The following is an 11,031-nucleotide window of genomic DNA, read 5'->3' on the forward strand; positions in this document are numbered from 1 at the left end:
CTTATTGCTTTATTGTGTCCTATTCTCCCGCAAAATTCCAGCAGCTCGTCTCTGGTGACTGGCGGAATTGCCGTCACATTCAGAAGTGGTTGAAATGTGTCAGTGCCTTCCTCTTGCTGAGGGAATAACCCCTGGGTGATTTTTAGCGAGAGGATAGGACACGTGATTTGCAGAGATGAAAGACCTCTGAACCGTCCCATCACGATTCTATAAGCATTGTTCCACGGGTTTACGTCCGCTTCTGAGTAAAGCTCCTTAAAGCATTTTGTCTTGCTTCGCCGGATGCAAGCTTGGGGGTTTTGCGGGCTACTTTATAAGCGCATGAACCTTTGAACCCTTCTTCTGGCTCGGTGGCAAGCTGATCGAAGGCTGGCCAGTTCACCATTCCACCAGTAGTTTGGTCTTCTGCTTTGGCGATGCAATAGATTACTAATAAATTACTCCCTGTTGTTGAGAGTCAAGGCGCCTTTCAGATCGGCAGTATGGGTTCCGTAAAGCGAAATCAACCATTGATGCCATCAAATTGGCATGGCCGCAGATACAATTTACGGAAAGGGCAGTACTAGCAAATATTGCATAGTAACATAGTGACCCTGGATATGAGAAATGCATTTAATACGGCCAATTTGAAAGTAATACGCAAATCTCTAGCGAAGGTTGCTATTCCCTCCTATCTCGCTGCTATCGTCGATAGTTATTTAGCTGAAAGGAGACTCTGGTATGTCACCGCTGACGGACCCCAGGAGTACGTTGTTTGCGCGGGTGTACCACAGGCCTCCGTATTTTGCCCACTACTGTGGAACGTCATGTACATCGATGTACTTAATCTTCCCCTTCGCTCGGAAGCCACGGTGGTAGGCTACGCTGACGACATAGCGCTGGTTGTTGTCGCAAAGCATCTCGAAGATGCTGAATTATACTCAGGCGAGGAAATCAGTGCTGTTAAAAGTTGGCTACAGAGCTCTGGTCTGAAAGTTACGGAGGAAAAAACGGAAGCGATCCTCATCACTAAGCGCCGGAAGAGAAATTATGCCTGCATTAGATTCGGGAATCATATCATCATTTCCAAGCCGACCATCAAATACTTGAGGGTGGTGATAAACAGGTAGCTTAGTTATAGGCAATACATGTAGTATGTTTGCGACAAATTATCAACTGGAAGTATGGTCCTGGCAATGATAATGCCGAACATGGGAGGGTAGTAATCTCCATCATGCTGTATGTGATCCCAGTTTGGCGTTGCGTTGCGGATGTCAGTTAACGCTAACAAACTCTGTGCAGTCTACAGAAGGTCAGCCTTGAGAGTATGCTCTGCCTTCATGACTGTCTCAGATGATGCAGCATTCGTCATCTCTGGAATGTTACCGATTGACAGATTGGCAGATGAGATGGCAAACATATACAATGTGAAGCCAGTTTCTCCCTCATTGCAGACGAAGAACGCTGGGATGGAGGGATCCATAAATAGATGGCAAGAGCGGCGGGAACCATTGGAAAAGGTTCGGTTGACCCAGAGGCTCATTCCTGCTATTAAGGAGTGGTTGGAGAGGCGATATGTTGAGATTAATTATAAACTTACCCAGTTTCTCACGGGACACGGAGGATATCGCCAATACCTACACTGGTTTAAATTGGGGACCTCACCCGGTTGTCCAAATTGCGCTGGAGTCCCAGAGAACCCAGACCATGTATTCTTCAACTGACTTTTGGAAGAAAGGAGGAATCTAGAGGAGACTCTACGAGAGCTGTTGTTACCAGAACATCTGGTGCCCAATGGTAGCACACCAAGAGAATTGGGATGCGGTCAACTCTATGGTCGCATCCATCCAAAACAAACTACGAAAGACAGAGGAGAGGAGAAAAGCGCGTAAGCCATGTATAAAAGAGAGGGGACTTAGCTGGAGAGAGCTGACTCCGCCCCGTAATGTAATACCTTTAGGCGGTTCCGCGGGGCAGGGAGCGAGTCGGGGGCAGTTTCAGTGGGTAAAAATCCCACCCACTAATGTGTCCAGACCAGTGTCTTTTGAAGATATCCACCTCCTGACAAAAGAAAAAAACGAACAGACAGACAGTAAAACGATTTTAATAAGGTTTTGATTTACACAAAATCTTAAAAGTATCGATGAAAACATGCAAAGTCCGCTTTGGACTTTTCAAGTCCCTCTGTGATTTTACCTCGATGCGCCGTCATATTAGGATAGATATTGAGCTATAAAACAGAGTCGCAAGTCAGAATCGTCGTTGAAGTTACGGATATTTCTATATATGATTGAAGCAAAGGTCTGCATTGTGCTCCGCTCCACACTATTTAATTTGACACTAGAATACGGGGTCAGTATAATTACATCTATATGTCGAAACAGAGCGTTAATAGTGACTCCAGTGAATAATTGTCTTGTGAGAATGTCAGATTTTCAGGACCATATGTCTTTCAAATTGACATATACTCTGTTCCTGTGGTTCCGCTGTACTACTACGTATTATTTAGACTTAGACCTTCTGATGAAAATGACATTAGCAGCCACCTTTCTCATGAAGAAAGGTCCTCGGCCGGACGATGAATGAGTTGATTGATCATCAGCGTCTCGATCGAGTTGCACCGGATTTAAATCCCGCTTGGTCCAGTATGTTTGTGCTGTCTCGCTACTATAGTCTATATGCACACCGTTAAGTGTGGTGATAATGAGACTGGAAGCACAATCTCATTGAAAATAAAAATAGAAAAAAGCAGCAATATGAAAAAGAGGTTATGTGGATGCGTAATATTGCATGGAGAAGTGTACAGGGGACATACAATGTCCTAATTAACAGATTCAAGGCCATGTTGGTGCGGTCCCAAGTATTGGAAAAGCACGTTATCCTCATATTTATTCTATATAAATTTCTGCTCTGATCAAATCGGAATGATCTGGCTGGATTTATTTTATAAGTCTATAAGCCAAATGAAGTGATAATCAATTTTTTGATATTTTAGTTGTAAGTGACTGATCTACTGAGAAGATGATAATAATCGTTGTCACCTCCGTTGCTCGATACCACCTTTATACACAAAATATAGTATGAAGAAATATCCTTTTGCGTAATCATGTTTCCAGTATAAAATGTATGTACCTGGAGATGCCGGGCATTGATCCCGGTACCTCTCACATGCTAAGCGAGCGCTCTACCATCTGAGCTACATCCCCGTTGAAACGGGCTAAAAACCTATCGAAAACCCAGGATTGAACCGGCCTTCCACTAAATAATATTGCATCGAAACCACACTGGCATGATCAGTAAGTAGCAAAGACCTAACCCACAAAACGGTATACATACTGTATTATTTATGTAACTCCCACTGAGTTTTAATGCAGTCAAACTTAGGTCTCGAAAGTCTTAAAAGGTCTTCGATATTGTTGTATTACAAGTTTTCAAGATCGGCAAAAGAAAGACCCTGGAGATGCCGGGCATTGATCCCGGTACCTCTCACATGCTAAGCGAGCGCTCTACCATCTGAGCTACATCCCCGTTAAGGACATGGCAAATGATGGTTAATTTTTTGGAAAATTTGACCCACTTTTAACCAACCAAGTATATGTGATACTTGTTCAAATCAAATCTTTCTCTACTATTGATTGGCTTTGTTACACACATTGCTTGTGAAGAAAAAATATTGGTAACAGTAACGACCAAAGGTTAATACCGGTCTATGCGTTGTGTGAATAACAAGTAGTTGGGTAGCAATAACAAAGAGCTAGGCATAAACGCAACCAGCAGTTACTTTTTTGCGGACAGTGATAAGATAGTAGATTAATAAATATTAATCGAATCAGATCATTGAAAGAAATGTCTATAAAACTTTTCGAGTGGTACCGAATGGTATTGTTCATACCTAATGATTATATATTATTTACATTTTCGGGTGAGGTGCCGGATACATAGATCCATACCTAGACAGCATCCTCATAGAAAGCATGAGTGAAAGGATGGCTACAATTCGCTCGAAAAAGACAATCCGACCTACTCCAACGTTATTAATAATATTAGGATAATAATAGGATTTCCAGAATGATACCCTATAGCCTGGAGGGCTTCCCAACTTTAGGTGGACTTAAGGCGAAAGGGGCAAATTCGCGAAAGATGCTAATATTCCATTATAATTTGACAAAACGATAAATAAAAGTTGTGTTTTTGTAGCATAAATTTTAAATTCATTAAGGGTCTGCCGAGACGGAGACGGAAAGAGGAGATGGGATCTCAGCCAAGTCCGGAGTTTTCTCAAGGGCCTGGAATAGAAATCTCAATGGAGAAAAGGGATAATAGGAGGCCCGCAGAATTTTCACCTCAGACCCGTGTAATTTTTGCCCTGAAGACCGTTTTTGATCTTAATATTCACTCCGGTCTCGGATTTCCCCTTTACGACCCTGTTTATATGTGAGAATATTTCGTTAAACGACGATTCCAGCAGCTAGTAAATCATAGTCTACAGGAATTTAATATGTTGGACTACTCATTTTAATGTGGTGCTGGCGATCTATGCTGCCTTAGGGTGCCGTAAGTACTCGTTAACTTTCGTTATAATTTCTTCCTAACTTCGGTTAACATTTCTTTTTATAATTAAGTCTTACTCATGATTGCAAAACGAAACTTTCGCTCGTAAAATCCTTTTTGCAAAAATAGAAAAATCAAAATTATATATGGTAAATGCATAAACATGTTAAATAAAGAATTAATTCTTTCCGGAATCTAATCTCTTGGTTTCAGCTCGTTTCATTTTACGAGCTGCAGTTCGAGATTAAATTACCGCGTTAGGCGAAGTCAACTTTTCAAACCCTTCAAGCAGACTTTGTTGCGGATGTTCTTCCTATTAGCGGCCAAATTAATGACAGTGGTATTTAGTATAACGGTACTTTGTAACTCCAGAAATCTAGAATTGTATGAATTCTTTGATTACTAGGGGTTATAAGGAGCGAAATAACGGTACAAAGTTTTGGAGAAAGTATCGTTTTTTTTGGATGTAACTTCATAATGGTAAAGTCCTGTGAGTTCAAATTCAGCTTGTATATGCACCTTAAACCTTAACTTATTGTTTGACACATTCAGCTGAATATAGTATTGTCTGAGGGCGTAGAGGACATTTTTCCGATTTTTTACAATTAGTGTTATAGTTGATTAATACTTAACTCCACATCCTTCAAGTTTGTCACCAGGGAACCCCTCTAGGCTTCTAAAATTTGTTCGTGGTCTCTGAGTGTTTAAGGATTTGATGACCGTGAAAAGTTACTCAAAGAAAAACATTTTTTCCATACCCTGTAAAGGGAGAATCCCAAGTTTTCATGGATTTTTAATAGAAGAAACCTTACCAATCCTTTATGTTATTTAGAAAGAGACAAATCAAAATTTTTGTGTAACATTTAGTAAAAGACAAATTATCAATAATTGTACTTTCTAGAATGAAAGTTAACAGGGTTTGTACAACATTTCATGAAATGAGCCTCAAATTGTTTCAAATGTTTGTTTTTGACTTTCTTATCGATAAATGCAACAGTAAAACATTTAGCAAAATTTCTGTTTGTTTTTGCTTTTCTTAATTATAAATTGAAGCATTTAGCACCATTTTTGTCAACAGCGATTCATGTTGATGCCATTTTTTTGAGAAAGCCACCTATAGAAAGTCTAATAAGTCCATAACATGTGGAATATATTCAAATTAAGTGAAATTTGTCGATATAACGATAGTTTTATGTTAATTCCGTAAAAAAGATACTGTAAAAAACATAAAAAACAAATGATCCTCGATGGGAAAGGTGTGCTGGCTTTATTTGTATGTAAAGGTTCATCGGGTAAGAATTCCCAGCACCATAGAATTTCTCGGCCTAAAGGCACGTGGTTTGAATCATCACGAATTTGCCTCCAACAAGTAATTATATTGTCACTTCTTTTACAACGATACTATAATGGAAGTTTCTATTTTTGATGAAATGAAAAATCGTTTTAGATCAATTATATGAACAAGAAGGACAAATTGGGGGTACCTATAAAATTATAGAAGTGATTGAAATTGGCAAGCGCGGACGTGTGGTTGATGGACACTGGATTTTTGGTATGATTGAAAGAAATTCAAATAATTATCGTACTACGCCCAGACGGACTCCGTGATTCTGAAATCCCCCTCAATAATTTAAGGAAACATGTGGCGGTGGAATTAACAATTTTTTCCGATTACTGGAAAGGATATTCGAAACTGGTCGATCATGGATATACCCATAAAATTGTGAATCAAAGCAAAATTTTTGTTGATCCTGTCACTGGACGCCATACACAAAATATTGAAAGTAGCAGGCGAGTCCCCAAACTGAATTTCTTCACAGGCGGATTCAAACTGTAAACTTCGACTTACATTTATGTTTCTATGGCGTCGATATGTTAAAGCAAGTCGGGAAACCGGAAGATTCAGGTCTGAACGGTTTTGTATATTTCTTATATAAAGACATTTGTTATACGTACTGTATGCATATATTATGTGAGAGTATCCACTCTCGAGCGATATTGACATCAAAAGTCTTGGATTTGTAAAGAAACGACAACTTTGACCTATTATAACTTTGTTAGTAATAGTGCGATTTCTATTAAACTGGCTAGGATCATGTTCTCTATTATAATCTATATTACTGAAAAATGGTGGTGCTAGGATTAACTTAAGGGGGGTTTTGCAGCTAATTACTAAAAAATATAGTAATATACTATAATTAACTTTATTTGGAAGGATATCAGTATGATGGGTATTTCGGAGTCTAAGCACCATGCAGTGGCAGTCTTGTGATTTATTCAGATTTTTCGGTGGGCAGTTTCTGAGAATGGGTCCGTTTAAGAAATGATCACTTTCGACCCCCGCACTCTCCACTTTTCCAACAAATGTCAAAACTAAGACCGGCGGAAAGTACTCACCGAGACCTTTCATTTGATACCCCACATGACTATATTTGATGAAAAAAAATTTTACACCCCCTTTTGCATGTATGGGGCCTCCTTGAAGTCAATGCAGAATTATGTAACTCACTGTATGCGTGAGTGTTCACAGTTCCCACCTTTCCACCAAATTTGGTGTGAATCGCTGCAAGCATTTCTGAGAAAAATGCACAGAAAGACAGACAGAAGGTAAACCGATTTTAATACGGTTTTGTATAGAACAAAACCTTAAAACGCGTTTCCCACTTCGAGGAAAAGAATTAGACCTTCGGTTGGCGCTAAAACAGTGAGCGCGAGCAAGGGAACCGATGTCCAATTGAGAAGAATGTGACAGTTACACTAAGATTTAGCTAAAAGAAGCTAAACTAAAGAGGGTAAAGGGTAGTATTAACAAGCATAGTGGTCACTATTCATCTAAAAAATGCATTCAAATCAGCCTATTCGAACTTAATAAGTAGGTTTCTAGCCACAATTGATGTACCTACTTACATAGTTGCGCTTTCTGATATCTAACAGAAAGAAGCCTTTGGTATGAATCGGACGATGGAGGCAGAGAGTTCATTATCTTGCGAGTGTTCCTCAGAGCTGTACCCTGGATCTACTATAATGAAACATCATGTACAATGATGCCCTGAATGTTCCAGTTCCTAAATAGTGGGTTATGCCGATGCGGTGTTTATCATGAGGCGTCATAATTAAGCAACAGCTTGCATCAGAATGGGGAACCACACTATCACTTTAAAATCAATAATTGGATTTCGTTGACTGACAACTGGTGCCAACCTAAATTTCAAGCAGCATTTACAAGAACGCCGAATGTCAACATGGTCCGGACAAGTATGATGCCAAATTATGGAGCCCCTGATGTACCCGTAAGCTACTTGAAGCTGGAATTATTCTGCTCTATGCAGTTTGGAAAACTGCCCTGGACACTGATTTACAGGAGGACCGCCTTAACACTGTACTGGGGCGTCAAAACTGTCTCAAATGACAGGACTTCCGCAGTAGCCGGTATGATGTCAATTGACATTTTTCGCAACAATGATGGTTCTGGACACAGAGAGGGCACGGGGAGATAAATCAGAATTTCACTCAATTTTTCACGGAACATGGCGTTTTGCGCACCTGTATAGATGTAAACTGTCCAGCTCACTTCGCAATCCCAGTTGCAATAGTACCAGAGAAGATCCGAACATGTAGTTTTCCATTGTCAGAGGAAAGGGGAACTACAAGGAATTCTAACAAGGGCAGTAGCAATTCTTAAAATGTTAGCATACCACAAGAACTGGAATGTAATTAACTATACTGGACCCGGTAGGTAGGCGGAAAGAGTTAGAGAAGGCGAAAAAGGCGGGGGGAGAAGGAAGAGGCAGCTAGTGCTATATACAACGCAAGCCTGATACTTCGCGGTGATTTCGCGGAGAAGAAGACAGGAATTATGGGGAGATTTTAGTAGGTGAAAACCGCACACATATGTATGTGCCAGTATCCCTTGAAAATTACCACTTCCGTAGAGAAAATGCTGACAGACAGACAGACGAACCGCAAACAGATTTTAATAAATCTTAAAAAGGTCATGAACAACTGATGGGTGCAAATCAACATACAAAAGTATGAAAAAAAATGTGTTGTGATTCCTTGGCCTATGCCCACAAGGCATTCAAGTCGATAATTCGTTTAAGCTCCATCCTTAGCTAATTTGCCATATTATCCTAATTAGACTAACCCTATCTGCTTTAACTTAAGCGAAAATCAAGTAGAAGAATCAAGTTAAGAAGTGGAAGAAGTTGCCTATATGTTTGCACGTGGCGTAGTAGGACAGCTAGCAACTAGTGTGGTACGAAGGATTGGCATGATTATCGTATGATTAATTTACTTTGCATGATGAGTACTATTGGCTTTCGGAGCAGTTCTACTCAAACAATGGATATTGTGAGGAAACTCAATACACAGGTTTTATTCCTCCTGAAGTAATCATATATTTGAAGAAGAATTGTTCAGTTTTCAGTTTATGGGACGGTGTTACAGTCACGAATCACCGATAACAAGGTGAAAGATCCACTCAGTTTTAAGGGCTCTGGGCTAGGCTAAACATTCTCCACAGTGAGAGCAATTGACATTAAAAGCAATAAAAATGAAAAATCCTATTTCTTAAATCATTTATGAATCTTAAATATGTGTAAATATATACATATTTAAATAAAATATATTAATTGGTTCATGAATAAAAATTATTTTGAAAACTGAAAAAAAAACGTAATTAAACCCATTATGGATGAATCTCAATCTGGATTTGAATTTTCTGAAGTCAATCTGAACCCATGTTTGTGGAACATTGCCAATGGCAATAAAATCTGTTCGATGGGTCCTTCTTGTGGTTACATCCAAATGTAAGGCAGATTTGCAATTAACCGAAATCAGTCAACACACATCTGTACATATGAAATAACAAGATCAGGGTGATTTGCTCGGGAACGTTCTCTACAAAATTTAAAACCACATATTCTGACTAAGGCCATCTGGTTTGATGCTATAAATGTACCATTTCATGTCATCTTCCCAGTACTTATTTTTATCCCAGGAAAACCACAGGTTCAAATAGATATGGTACGTACGTACGTAAAAGTATCATTGCAGAAGTTTATTGTTTGTAGGGAAGCATGGGGAGAACATCTATTCAACCAATGCGAGGATATATGATGACCCGGTCACGCTGTGAACATGAGGTCCCCAGCTAATATTAAAGCAAATAAATTATAAATTTCACGTATTGGTGAAAAAATTGCCCCTTTTTCTCTAAGTGCATTTTGAATGTCTACTTGACTGTAACATTGAGTTCTTCTGCAATTGTGTTTCACACGTGCTGTTTTGAAAGTTTCCTTCGGCTTCCCTTATTTTTTCATGAAGACCAAATTCTTGTTCATGTCGGCCCGTCTGTCCTGTCATGAGTTGCATAGTTGCATGTCTAAAATTCAATGACAAAAACTTAACGCATGTGGCATTTATATGAAATTCGCTCTGTGGTTAAGTGCAAATGATGTGTGAGTATATTCAGGAGAGCACAAGCCGCATTAGTTTCAACTTTTTGTCAGCGATTGCCACGAGGATCTTTTTTTTAAACCTTTTTTTCTTGAAGTGCACTACATATATTATGTCACATTCTCGACTACAAACCCTTTCCATGCGGATACACTTACATATTGTGGATGAACATGGATTTAAGGAACAATTCATTACCTATTCGTAAGGATGCATTGTTATAAAAGGTGTTAGGTTTCCAGGATACTGTACTGACTGAAGCCTTATTGTCCTTTCTTGAATTTTAAGTCTTCGTTTAATCAACGGCTTAAAAGCTTAAGCTTACTAAGAAGCTTCAAAAAAGCATTCCTTATTCCTGTCGGATTTGAAGAATGTATATACCTATGTGTATCCTGTAGTCGTGGTTGTCCCCAGACGAAAAGTAAGCGCTTCAAGAGGGAGATGCTACGACGAAACAATGCTGTGTTATTCTTAGTTTTTTGTAGAAGTTTATCGGGATTATCCATTCGTTAGTCCTTTATTATGATTTCATTTCAATTACCCGTTTAATCCTTTTACAGGGAAGAAAAAATTGAATTCCTTGGTCTTAAAGGTAATAAAATATATTATATTCCGGAATGATATTTACGACTATTTTTTATGGATAAAAGAAAAAATTGTTAAAAGCCCGTAAGGCACCTCTCCCGCCAGGACCTTGTTTTTGAAATACCATTTTGAGTTAGCAGTGCCATGTTTGGCGAGCATTAGGTCTTTAAAATAAGATACATACTACATAATACATAATAGTGACATTTAATATAACATAGTCAACGGAAGGTGCATTATATCCAGGTTGAATGCCCTCTAGGAAATATGTTATCTTGAAAATAATTTCCCTATCACTTGGAATGGAATGGAATTTGAGTCTAACAATCTGTTTCGCAGACGTTCTTTGATTATTGTATGTTCTTCTTACTTACTACTTATTCGATAACGCGTCTCATTCCCCATAATGTACATATATATGGTTCACATAGGCCAATATAAGGTCAAAACTAGCAATGT

General features: G+C 39.0%; 2 non-coding genes across 2 annotated transcripts; both read right to left on the minus strand.

Moving 5' to 3' along the window:
- Nucleotides 1-3,112: 3,112 nt before the first annotated feature.
- Trnaa-agc lies at nucleotides 3,113-3,185 on the minus strand. The gene has a single exon. It is a non-coding gene; the product is annotated as a tRNA-Ala (tRNA).
- Nucleotides 3,186-3,434: 249 nt separating this feature from the next.
- Nucleotides 3,435-3,507, minus strand: Trnaa-agc. Its single transcript has one exon. It is a non-coding gene; the product is annotated as a tRNA-Ala (tRNA).
- Between the last annotated feature and the right edge of the window lie 7,524 nt (nucleotides 3,508-11,031).

This window comes from Hermetia illucens, chromosome 3 (genome assembly GCF_905115235.1).
Source record: "Hermetia illucens chromosome 3, iHerIll2.2.curated.20191125, whole genome shotgun sequence".
NCBI classification, from domain to species: Eukaryota; Metazoa; Arthropoda; class Insecta; order Diptera; family Stratiomyidae; genus Hermetia; species Hermetia illucens.